Below are 12,427 nucleotides of genomic sequence, written 5' to 3' on the forward strand. Positions count from 1 at the left end.
GGAGGAACACAGCAGGCCAGGCAGCATCAAAGGAGCAGGAAAATTGACATTTCGGGTCAGGACCCTTCATCAAAAACGGGTCCCAACCAGAAACGTCAACTTTCCTGCTCCTCTGATGCTGCCTGGCCTGCTGTGTTCCTCCGACTCCACAATGTGTTGTGTCTTAACTCCAGCATCTGCAGTTCTTGCTATCTCCCAGGAAGTAGGTAAACATTCTCAAAGATAAATATTCCAAAGCAGAGGAATAAATCATTCAAATCACTGTCCAAAATTCAAATGGGAACATAGGATTAAAAGGGACATCAAATCTAAAAAAAAAATTCAAAAATTCACAGCATGAAATTTCTTCTGAGAGAATGAGAATTCACACTTGAAAAAAATCTTTGAAGCTAGATATGTTGTTCAGCAGCAATTGTCACTTATTAAAGTCCATTCACCTCTGAATGCACTATCCTTCTTTTTCTCAGCTGTCTTTAATATGTGACAAGTGGGTAATGACTGTAATAAGGTTTTTGTGATGCAATTGTAGTATCCCTACCTCTGGGACAAGACTTCATGGGTTCAAGTCTCACCTGCTCCAATTCGGTGTAATACCATCTCTGAGCAGCTTGATTAAAAATATCTAATTACTGTAATGGTATCAGGTGATAGAATCTGCATAAAAATCACTGCAATGCCACCACTGAAGTCTGCAACAGCACAAACTGTGTAGTATCTGGGCATGATTGACAGAAACGTCAGCATTTTGATGTTAAACTGTGCATGGACATATGCCAGAGGCGAGCTTGCATAGCATAGTGATCATGTCTCTATCTGTGAGCCAGAAGGCCTGGATTCAAGTCCTACCTGCTCCAGATGTGTGAGATACACCATAGGTGTGCCATAACACATAGTCATAGAGAAGTGCAGCATGGAAACAAACTCTTTGGTCCAACTCGTCCAACCCAACAGATATCCTAAATTAATCCAGTTGCATTTGGCCCATATCCCTGTAAACCCCTCCTATTTATGTACTCATCCAGATGCCTTTTATGTGTTGTAATTGTACCAGCCTCCACCACCTCCTCTGGTAGCTCATTCCATACACACACTAGCCTCTGCATGAAAAAGTTTCCCTTAGGTTCCTTTTAAATATTTCCTCTCTCACCTTAAACCTATGCCCTCTAGTTTTGGACACCCCTACCCTGGGGAAAAGACCTTGACTATTTACCCTATCTCGGCCCCTCCTGATTTTATAAACTTATGTAAGGTCACCCCTCAGCTTCTTACGCTCCAGGGAAAATAGCCACAGCCTATTCAGCCTTTTCCTGTAGCTCAAACCCTCCAACCCTATCAACATCCTTGTAAATCTTTTCTGCACCCTTTCAAGTTTCACCACATCTTTCCTATAGCAGGGAGACCAGAATTGAATACAGTATTCCAAAAATGGCCTAACCAATGTCCTGTACAGCCACAACATGACCTCCCAACTCCTATGCTCAATGCATTGACCAATAAAGGCAAGCATACTAAATGCCTTCTTCACCACCCTGTTTAACTGTGACTCCACTTTCAAGGAGCTATGAGCCTGCACCTGAAGGTCTCTATGCTTGGCAGAATTCCCCAGGACCTTACCTTTATGTGCACAAATCCTGCCCTGATTTGCCTTTCTGAAATGCAGCACCTCATATTTATCTGAACAGGGGTTGATTAAAACTACCTACATACACCAGAGATTGCTATCACTTTCAACCTGCAACAGTGAGCGCTGAAAGTTCCACTTTTGGTTGTAACCTGAAAATTTGAGTCAAAAACATTTTAAACGGCAGTGAATATATATTGGAGCTCAAAAATAACAGGATGGCAAAGGAATGCAACAAAATGGGGATCACTTTCAAGGAGAGTTGACACAATGCACTAAATGGCTTGTTTCTGTGGAATTCTATAATTTTATTCCATAGTATGCATCATTTCTCCCAGCTGAAATTGGATGAAAATATTCTTGTGCAGACTATTTTGAGATAGAAGATTCTATTTCCTTTAGAATTCAGGTCTCTTTTTTTCTTTTGAGTGTTGCTACTGCATTTTACTTGAAGTTCTTATTAAATTTCCAATTAAAAAAGGTTTTCATTGAAATACTTGATCTCTACCTGCTACCTTAATTGAGTGTATGATATTATTCATTAATTAATTTGTAGAAAGTAATTTGATGCATGATATTGGAAACCTGGCTCTCTTCTTAAACATGTAAAAGGCTAATTGTGTAGAAGCATGAAAGTCTACTGGTAGTAAATGCACTCAGAAAGTGTGCAAGATGTTTCATAGGCTCCATTCTGTGAAATAACTATCTGTGAGGCTATGCTGGGACTGCACACTACGTATAGTGACTACATCCAAATTTTTCAAACTGCTTTGACCCATCAGCAACTCTGACACATTAACATTTCTTCATGATTCAATATGCCTTTTAATGAGTGAAACCTAGTATGAACAAAAGATCCACATTCTGAAGTGAGGTAATGAATTGAATTAATGATCATGTTAGAAAAAAAAAATACCCAATCTCAACTTTTTAAAAATAATACGATGTTACACGGCAGCATCTCCGCAATACATGTTAGATGAATATTCATTCAAGAATAACATTAATGAAAAGACAGAAATGTTTTGACAGATGGCAAACCAGTTAATTAGTGAATCAGTGTTTGCTAATATTCAAATGACACATGCAGTCACTGACAGAAAACCATTTTTTTGAGAAGGAGTAATCTTCTCATAACATTTAAATATTGACAGCCCAATAGTTAAATGAGTTAAATAGCTGATGTAGCACAGTGGTAAATTATAAAGACCAGGAAGGTTTCAAATTGTGGACCTTATTCATGTGAAGCTAACTTCTCTCAGGTGGTGCACGTGTTGAGATATTGCAGATAGTCTCAGGTGAGAGAGGAGCTCCGATTGTTATCCAGAGACTTCTGCTAGAAAGTGAATTGCTTGATCGATATAAACATGAGATCAGGTTCTGCTGATGCTCCCAGTGGTTAGAAAATGCGTAAAAAGGAGCCTTATAGACGAGGTGCCACTCAACTGCATTGCCTGTCACACTCTAGACCAAGGTGTGCTAGCCTGGACTTTCCACTGGCCAGACAGCTGTATTCCAGTGTTAATGGAAGTTGCATAAGGGGATTCCGTGGAATTTTCCTCATAACATACTCTGAAAGAATTGCCTGGGAAATTGAATTTTCTTCTGGACAATTAATTTCTGCTTGGAACCCTCTGAAAGTCTTCATCTAAATCTAAGACTTTTGATGAAATTAAGTAAAACAGCTACTCGAGGGAAAGTTGGACTGTTAAATATATAGTCTAAATCCTGAGCAAACTATTAAACTAACCCTATACTTTCCTTACACACACTCAACTACAGATCCCCGAGACCAGCTACACCACACCCAGGGATCAGACAACACCCTTCTCCACCTTGCATGACCCAAGCCAGCAACTTGCAGCTGGACACAACCGAAACCACCCCCCCCACAACTTTGCCAGACTGGACTCAAACTGCTGCTGGATCCGACCCCATGCTGCCAGACCTACACCCAATTCAACCCACTCCCAACCCCATTGCTGGACCCGACCTCATTTTTGTCAACATAATGCAAATGCAACATGCATGAGAACCAATGAAGTTAAATATATATTTACAAGTGTGTTGCACATATACAATGAATGTCACCTTTGTGGCTTTATAACCTCTTCATCTTTCTCTCCTACACCTCAGTGCAATCCTAACCTGCACAGCTGATGTGGAGGCAGCCTGCTGACTGCTCTACTCTGTTACATGAGATAACTTTAACAGCTGTCTTTTGACAGTCCTAGGCTTTAATGGCTCTGGCCTTTTGAGGTCCTCCTCCACAGATATAGGGAACCTGTGGAGAGTCCCGGAACAAAGTCCCTGGGTTGCCTGTCTGGCTCTCGTCCTCCTTGTCTGTGCACAACGGGACCTTCCTTGAAGAGCAGGTCAAAGTGCCTTGATCCCTGTTGCATAGCCACTGCTGCCATTGACCCACAGCTAGTACAATTGAGTGCAAGTTACAGTGCATATCCAACAGCTACTGACTGTTCTGCTGGACCTGGCTCTCCAAGGCACTTGCCACTCTTTCAGTGGAGGGAGCCAAGATACAACTGCGATAACAGTCAGTACCTAGACAGAATGCTTCTCTTTTCACTTAAGCATCTCTGCCAGATATTCTTATCACTCTGCAGTGACTATAAAGTGCCATTTACCTTGGTGGACCTTGCACTGCAGACATGTTCTGAAGTGGGCTCTACAATCACAAATGTGGCTGTGACATTCATCCAGGCTAACTTGGTCAGGCAGGAGGGCCAACTGCTGCTGTTCCTGGGGAACAGGAACTCCTGCCTTTCACATTGGTGTACTTCCATGTTTGGAATTCTGTCTTGCTTGGAGATGCCCAGTATATGTCTAAGGCAGTAGAGATGGAAGCTGTTTTGAGTAACCTGCCTCTGCTTCCCTGCTAGAAAGGAGGGTGCTGAGAACATAAGACTGACACACATTCTGCTCTGTGTTTTAGCTTCTATTAGTTTGCTGTTGTTGACTTCTCAACTTTGACAACCATGGTAATCCTGATTTCAGTGTGAAGGTTTAGGATACTGGTTTTGATCTGAGGTGTGTGACATTGTCAACAGTGCAGAGTGAGTCTGACAATGTTGTTGGAAAGTGAATTCTCTATGACCTGGCTCATAACAGTAATCTCCCTGAATTTTTTCATGATAAGTAATTTAGAAAAAGTCTGCAATCTAAATTTTGAAAGTCAGGTTACTTAGAGAAGGGAGAGAAGTCATAGAATTTCTGACTTTATCCGAGGAAGTGAAATAATGAAAACGGAACAGTTATGTCTCACAGTCAGAATGCAGCATACCGTCAAGAGACATGCTTATGATATTACTATGGTATCATAGCATGTGACCTCAAGGTATAAAGGTCTCAGATACATCTTACTTGTGATCACTTGAAGCATGATACTCTGTTGGAAGCATTCTATTCTTTTGTGATCCAACACCTTAATTTTAGCCAAGGCACTAAATGTGCCTGTGAATGTAATATTTGTCTATATTACTGAGCTGCAATAAATGTTTGTTGGATATTTCAATAGCAAGCTGCTATCCATGCCTAGTTTATTATGTTATGAGGAATAACCCAGGCATTGTTACTCAGTATCCTGCTGTAGCCAATGTGCACATCACATGGTACATTTTTGTTCTGTTCAGTTAAGATTTCAAATGTTTTAAATAATGTCAGATTTGCAAACTCCATGGTTTCATTTAACATTAAATATTTTTGTCTTTTTTTTCTGGTGTATGAGAGAGATACACAGAATGTAACTATTTTCAACTAAAACTTTTGACAACTTTACTGAGTCCTAGGATATAAACTTGTTGCGATTCCTCAACAGAGCTTTTTACTGTACTTTGGTACACGTGACAATCAATCAATCGTATGTTTGCCAGACATTTGAAAAATGCTTTGGGAGATTAAGCCCTCAGCACCGATTGTGAAATACCCTAGTCATGTATATGCATAAGATTAGGATTTGTTTCTATTTCTTATGATTAAAGTTCTTACATTCTTCTTACATATAAGTAGCTTGAGGATTTGTGCTGCAGCGAGAAATAATGAAATGCTTTATACTTTAACGTGTCAGGGCACAATTTAGTTGAATGTATGAATTAAAATCTGCAAAAGTCCAGGATGTGGGGTGTATGATGCATAATTCATATTTTTTCAGTTCCATTTCTTGCCCCGTTGTTAAATAAGATAGTGAAAATAATCAGGAGGTAATGAAATATGTTGATGATTTCAGGAGAATGCATTTAATGACCATATGTTAAACAAGTTGATCATCTGGCAATTTGTTGGCATTCTTATATACAACAAAACTTTTTATGCCATAATGAATTACAAGCTCAGCATGTAGTTAAAGGCCCATAAAGATTTTGGGTTTTCCTCAAAATTTTGTAAAGAGAGTCAGGTTTAAAAGGATCAACTAAGTTATTTCTCTATTCAAGGAATAAGAGTGTACAGGTGTCCCGAATCCAGCATGGTTGGGATTGTGCCAGATTTCAGAGTTTCCCAGGTTTTGGATTACCAGTTTAAATCATACATTTTTGTAAGAAACTAATCAGTCAGAAGAAGCAACCATTTTGGTCAGTTTATCTTTAAACACTTTTAACACTCGTCCCTAACCCAACTATTAGCAGTCATTTTGATCTTAGTCTTTGTACAGGTTTGAGATGAATGCACTTTTACAAGTAAAAATCAATAATAGGAACAAGGAATGAAAGAAATTCATTCCTGAAGGGTCCCGGCCCGAAACATCCACTTTCCTGCTCCTCTGATGCTGCCTGGCCTGCTGTGTTCCTCCAGCTCCATACTGTGTTATCTTAGACTCCAGCATCGACAGTTCTTACTATCTCTGAGTGAGTTGCCCATCCTTAGTTGCTTTTGAGAAGATGGTGAATGAGCTGCCTTGAAATGTTAACTCTGTTTCTCATGCTGCAGATGCTGCCAGACCCATCGTGCTTTGCCCACATTTCCTGTTTATTTATTTCAGATGTTCAGGATCTGTACTATTTTATTTTGTTTTAGGATAAATTGTAAAATACATTTTAAACATTGGGTGGTACACACAAAAAACAAATGATCAATTTATGGTCATTCCTGTTTCTAAATTGTTGGATTTGGAGTATTGTACGTGCAATACCATTTCTTCTTCTGTACTTCTAATGAGGTTTTTTGTGCCAAATGCTTCGTAGCCCAACACAATAAAGGGTTCTATTGCAAACCATAAGTTTACTATTGAAACATCAAACAAGACAAAGAAATAATTCAGAGATAGTGGGAACTGCCGATGCTGGAGAATCTGAGATAACAAGGGGCTCCTTCTGAAGAAGGGTCCCGACCCGGAACATCAGCCTTCCTGCTCCTCTGATGCTACTTGGCCTGCTGTGTTCATCCAGCTCTACATGTTGTTATCAAAGAAATAATCCATTCTGTATTTCTGATAATTACCTTATCAAATGGGAAAGATATGAGTTTAAGAAAATGTTTCTTACCTTGGGTAGGTTTGAAGGACCGTTTTTCCTGTCTGTCATTTTTGTATATTTGTTTCCAGTTTCTCATCAATGCATTTGTAAGACACTGAAGATGGGTAAAAGAGAAGAAAAAATGCATTTTCTTAGTCTGATGAATGGTATGATTGTGTTTCCAGGCTTAGCCCAGGAAATGAGCGTGGAAGAAAGGTTCAAAGTACTTTAAAAAGAACAGTAATAGAGCCACACAGAATACAAGCTCATTTCTAATCCTGTGCCATTGTCAATTTAAGCAAATGTCCACTAATGTTATAGAAATGATGTCTTTCTTACCCAAATCCCCTGCTGTGTGATGGAAGCAGCAATTGAGCAAGTAATTAGCATGTAATTTGTTATTGCAACCAATTGAGAGCTCTACCCCCACCATCTGAGAGAGTTGTCCTGCTTATTGTCGCTGGGATAGTTGGGGAAGTTGATAAGAAAAGGAGACCTTCCCATTCATTGAAATTTATTAGGCCACGTCATTCCTGTAATCAACCCACTGGGTATGCTGAGGTTTTTAAAAATATATAAATGTCTTCTCCACATTGCCTTTCAACTGAGCATTTCTTTTTTCACCTCAGGCTCACTACATTAAGTTCTATGGAACAATTTCACAAAATGTATGGAACAATTTCACAAAATGTATGGAACAATTTCACAAAATGTATGGAACAATTTCACAAAATGACTGCAGGTGTTTCTTGACAAATTTTCTGACCCAAGACTTTTGCTGTGCGGAGGGGCATGTTCCCGGAGGTCCCCGGGTTTGTTATTGGAGTCATTGGTTTTCTTGTTGCATGTAAATTGGATTTTGGAAACCATTTCAAAATTTGTGAATGGTACAAAACTTGGTAACAATAAATAGTGAGGAGGATAAAGGGGGACTTACATAGGCTTGGGCTGGTGATGTTAAATGATGTCACAGTTCAGTACGAGGCCATTCAGCCCATCATATCTGTGTGAGATCTTCATTTTAATGCTGCATCCCAGATTTATTCTCTTGACTTTTTGAAGTACACATTGTTTTGAAAGTCCACTGGAATTTGCTTCCACCAACCGTGGATAAGTGTAAAGTGAGGCACTCTGGGAGGAATGATGTGGCAGAAGCCACAGAATCTAAATGGTACAGTTTTGAAGTGGCGTCAGAACAGAAGAACCCAGGGATTAATATTCACAAACCTTCAAAGGTGCTATGGCAATGTGATAAGACATTGAAGGAAATGCACTGGCTTTGTAAATAGATACATTAATTTCAAAAATAATGAATTCATGCCAAATATTAATAAAAACTGAGTCTCAGTTGAATTATTAAGTGGAGTGCTGGCTATTATACTTTAAGAAGGAAGTCAAGGGCTTGAAATTGCACAAGAGAAACTCCACTGGGATTATATCAGAGATATGGGTCTTTAGATATTTGGAAACAATGGAGAAACTGTGATTGATCTTCTCAGAGAAGGTTAGGAGAGATATTTAAAATTGCAGGGTTTTTATGAAGATAAGGAAAAACTAATTTCCTGGCAAATGTTTTGACAACACGAAGTCAGAGGTAATTAAAAGATATTTAGCCACAGTCTGTATCTCTATCCATTAGAGAGATGATTGGTTTTGTGTGGCTTGAGAAGCACCAATCCAAAAGGTAGGGGAGGCAAGACAAGGAGGCAGATCTTTCATGATCCACCACAGCCAGTACAGAGTTGAACCCACATCATTGGCATTCTTCTGCATCACGCTGTAGACATCTAGCCAACCGAGTCAAAATTTAAAATAATCAGCAAAAGAACTGGAAGAGAAATGCTTTCACACAGGTGGCTGCTAAAATCTGGAACATATCTGAACAGTTGGTGGAAGCAAATTCCAGTGGACTTTCAAAACAATGTGTACTTCAAAAGGATCAAGAGAATAAATCTGGGATGCAGCATCAAAATGAATAGGTCATACAGATATGATGGGTTGAATGGCCTTCTACTGAACCTACTCTAAACTGAGATACACTATATACTTGAACCCAGGCAGCCAGGAGAACAAGCTATTTTTTAAAGTATTCAGGTTCACATGGCCTGAAAGTAAGATAAATACCTTTCTTGTGCTCACAATTGATTTTTCAGTTACATGGCTAATTGGTCAGTGAAGACTTGAGCAAAGTAAAGACAAGCCTTTAGGAAAATACAAAATGCCCAGTGGATCTGATCAAATGGAATACCAGATACCTCCTGCAAATTGCTGTTTTCATTTTAACTGGCAACAATCACATCAGAACTTACTCAATAACTCATGAGCAATCAGAGAGACACAGAGAGACTTAGTCTAGGATCATATGAACATTGAATTGATGCAGCCTGATCAACATTAAGTCAGTGTAACCTTTTAGTCCCTTAGGCCTTGTATAAGAAAGCAAAATCAGTTATGAATAGATCTTCGCATATACCAACTATAATATTCCCAGACTGAGTGGTTTCTAATATTCTTGTCTGCTGGTCTCTCTGACTTCATTCTACACAATTTTTATCTCACCCTGAATTCCTCTATCTGTACCACATACCATATTAAGTATTGGAGACTTATTTATTGATCTTAGAATCATACACAACAGTGCACCAGTGATCCATTTATCTTTGCTGGATCTTTGAAACATTATTCATTATCAAGGGCTAATAGAAACAATGTGGTTAAATGGAGTCAAAATACACTTCTTACTAAAATAAAAGAAAGAATTGCAGATGCTGGAAATCAGAGACCATAACAGAAATTGCTGGAGAAACTCAGCAGGTCCGGCAGCATCTGAGGGGGAGAAAACAGAGTTAACGCTTCAAGTCCATCACTGAATGTATTCCCTGTCAATTTTAGACAATGCAGCAAAACAACAACAACATTCACTATTTACTAGAATGATTACCAGGAATGAAGACTTTTAAATTGGAGGAAAGATTAGAGAGGTTGGGCTTATTCTCCTAGGAGCAGAGAAAAACAAGAGTTGACATTATTGAGATGTTCAAAATTATGACATTCTGTTTCCACTAGTTGACGTCAGCAACTCAGGAATACAATTTCAAGATTGTAGCAAGACAGCTAGGGGTGAGATGAGGAGAAACTTCCGTACTTAGAGAGTTGTTCAGATTTGGAATGTGTTGCCTGGGAGAGTGGTGGAGACGGACTCTGTAGGTGTAGATTCTCTTTCAAAAGAGAGCTGGATAGATATGTAAGAGTGATGAACTGAGAAGGCTGTGGAGATAGAGCTGGAGAGTGAGACTAGCTGGGTAGCTCCTTCAGGTACAGGTGCAGACATGATGGGTTGAATGGTCTCTGAGTGTCAGAGAATAGGTTATTATTGAGCAAGTGCTGCTTGATAGCATCTTGATGACACTTTCTATCACCTTGTTAATGACTGAGAGGGCATGGATAGGTTGGATTTGTCCTGCTTTTCACGGACAGGACCTACCTCTGAAATTGTCCACATTTCCGGGTATATGCCAGTATTGAGGTGTACTTGAACAGTTTTGCTAGGAATGCAGCTAGTTCTGCAGCACAAGTCTTCAGTATTCTTGTCAGAACATGGTCAGGATTTTTAGCCTCTGCAGTATCCAGATCCTTCAGTCGCTTCCGGCTATCTGTGCATCCACTGCTCTTGTAAGCAGTGTTTCAGCTCATTACCACTCATTACATAAAGCATCCTTCATTAACTCTGTTCCCTACACACCCCCACCCCACTACATTCCTTGTCCAAACTCTTAAATCTGTGTCCCATCCTCTTTGCAGTGTTAACGTTATTTTGTATACCTTATCTAGACTGGTGATAACCTTGCATACTTCTACCACATCTCCCCTCAACCTTCATTTTCATAAGGGGAACAATATCCAAGTTTTCCAATCTAACTTTATAGCTAAAATCCCCATTTCCTCCTAGTACCATCTGGTGAATTTCTGCTGCATCCTTCATAAAATGTGGGAATAAGATCTACGCATTATACTCAAGGTTGGGTCCTAAAGAGGGCTTTATAGAGGCTCAGCATGACTGCTCCACTTCTGCAATCCATCCACTTATGAAGCCCAAATAACATCGCAACAACGATCACGTCATTTTAACGACTGAGATGAATTGATGTAGTCCCACCATCTCCCTCCTGGTGGCAGTGATGGACTATTAGAAATCATATGAATGCAAATCTATTTCCCTTACCAATATTTAGCCCACAGTGTGTTTTCGGCTTTTTCTTACTGCAGAGGAAGTGCTCATATACAGGTTAAATTCAAAAGAATGAAACACCTCTTGGATTTTGTCCATCTGCGAATGATTAATTGAATGAATTAACTGAAGTACAAAGTATACGCTAAGGAGCAGTACCTGCACTGCTTAGGTCATGGTCTGATAATTATTGCTGAAAAATCAATCTAACCACTATCACCCACTGCCCAGACAGTAGGGTGCCAACACCACAAATGCATTCACTGGAGACAATTAGAGAGTTTTATAAAAGAAGCGCAATACCCTTAAAGGGGAGGGCAGTGCACAGTGATGGGGTCATCGGACTAGTAATGCTGGGCTCATGGTCTGGGGACATGGTTTCTTTTGTATCCAGAAGTACCCTTACACACAACTGAATGGTTTCTCCCCCATCGTCAAATCACCCAGAGTATTTTTTTCATCTCTTCACCATCACCTGTAAATCACCTGTGTTTCCAATTGAATAATTTCCGTGCTAAGCCCATTAAAGGCAATGAAAATCATCAAAGGTGAGGGAGAAGTAGGAAGAGGGGTGAGGGAGAGGACCATGGCATCTAATGAGATTTGAATTCAACAAAATCTGGAATAAGGGCTTACAATTGTTGTAAAAGCATATCTGTTCCACTAAAATCTTATTTCACCTATTTTTACAATCGACCTTTTCAGAGATGTTATTACACACCTCTGGAGCAGATGGGACTTGAATCTAGGCCTCCCAGTCCACAGGCAGGGACACTATCACTGCAACATGAGGATCCTAATGCCCTCATTATCTGGTCTGGCCTACATGTGTGTCCAGACCCACCTCAATATGATTGGTTCTTAACTGTTGATTAATTCAATAGCAACTACAGATGGATATCAATTGTCCACATCCCATACAATTTTTTAATAAAGTACAAAAGACAGCCAGCCAGCAAGTGGGTTGGGGAGTTGTGGGGGGAGGTGGGGAAGGGGGCGGGGGAGGTGTTGGGGGGGAATGCTACAAAAAAAGGTCACGTCATTGCACTGTCACTACCTTTTGATGTCCCTGCAAGAAACAACAATAAGTAAGGTGCTAACTTGAACATTGATCTT

This window comes from Rhincodon typus, chromosome 30 (genome assembly GCF_021869965.1).
Source record: "Rhincodon typus isolate 14 chromosome 30, sRhiTyp1.1, whole genome shotgun sequence".
Lineage (NCBI taxonomy): Eukaryota > Metazoa > Chordata > Chondrichthyes > Orectolobiformes > Rhincodontidae > Rhincodon > Rhincodon typus.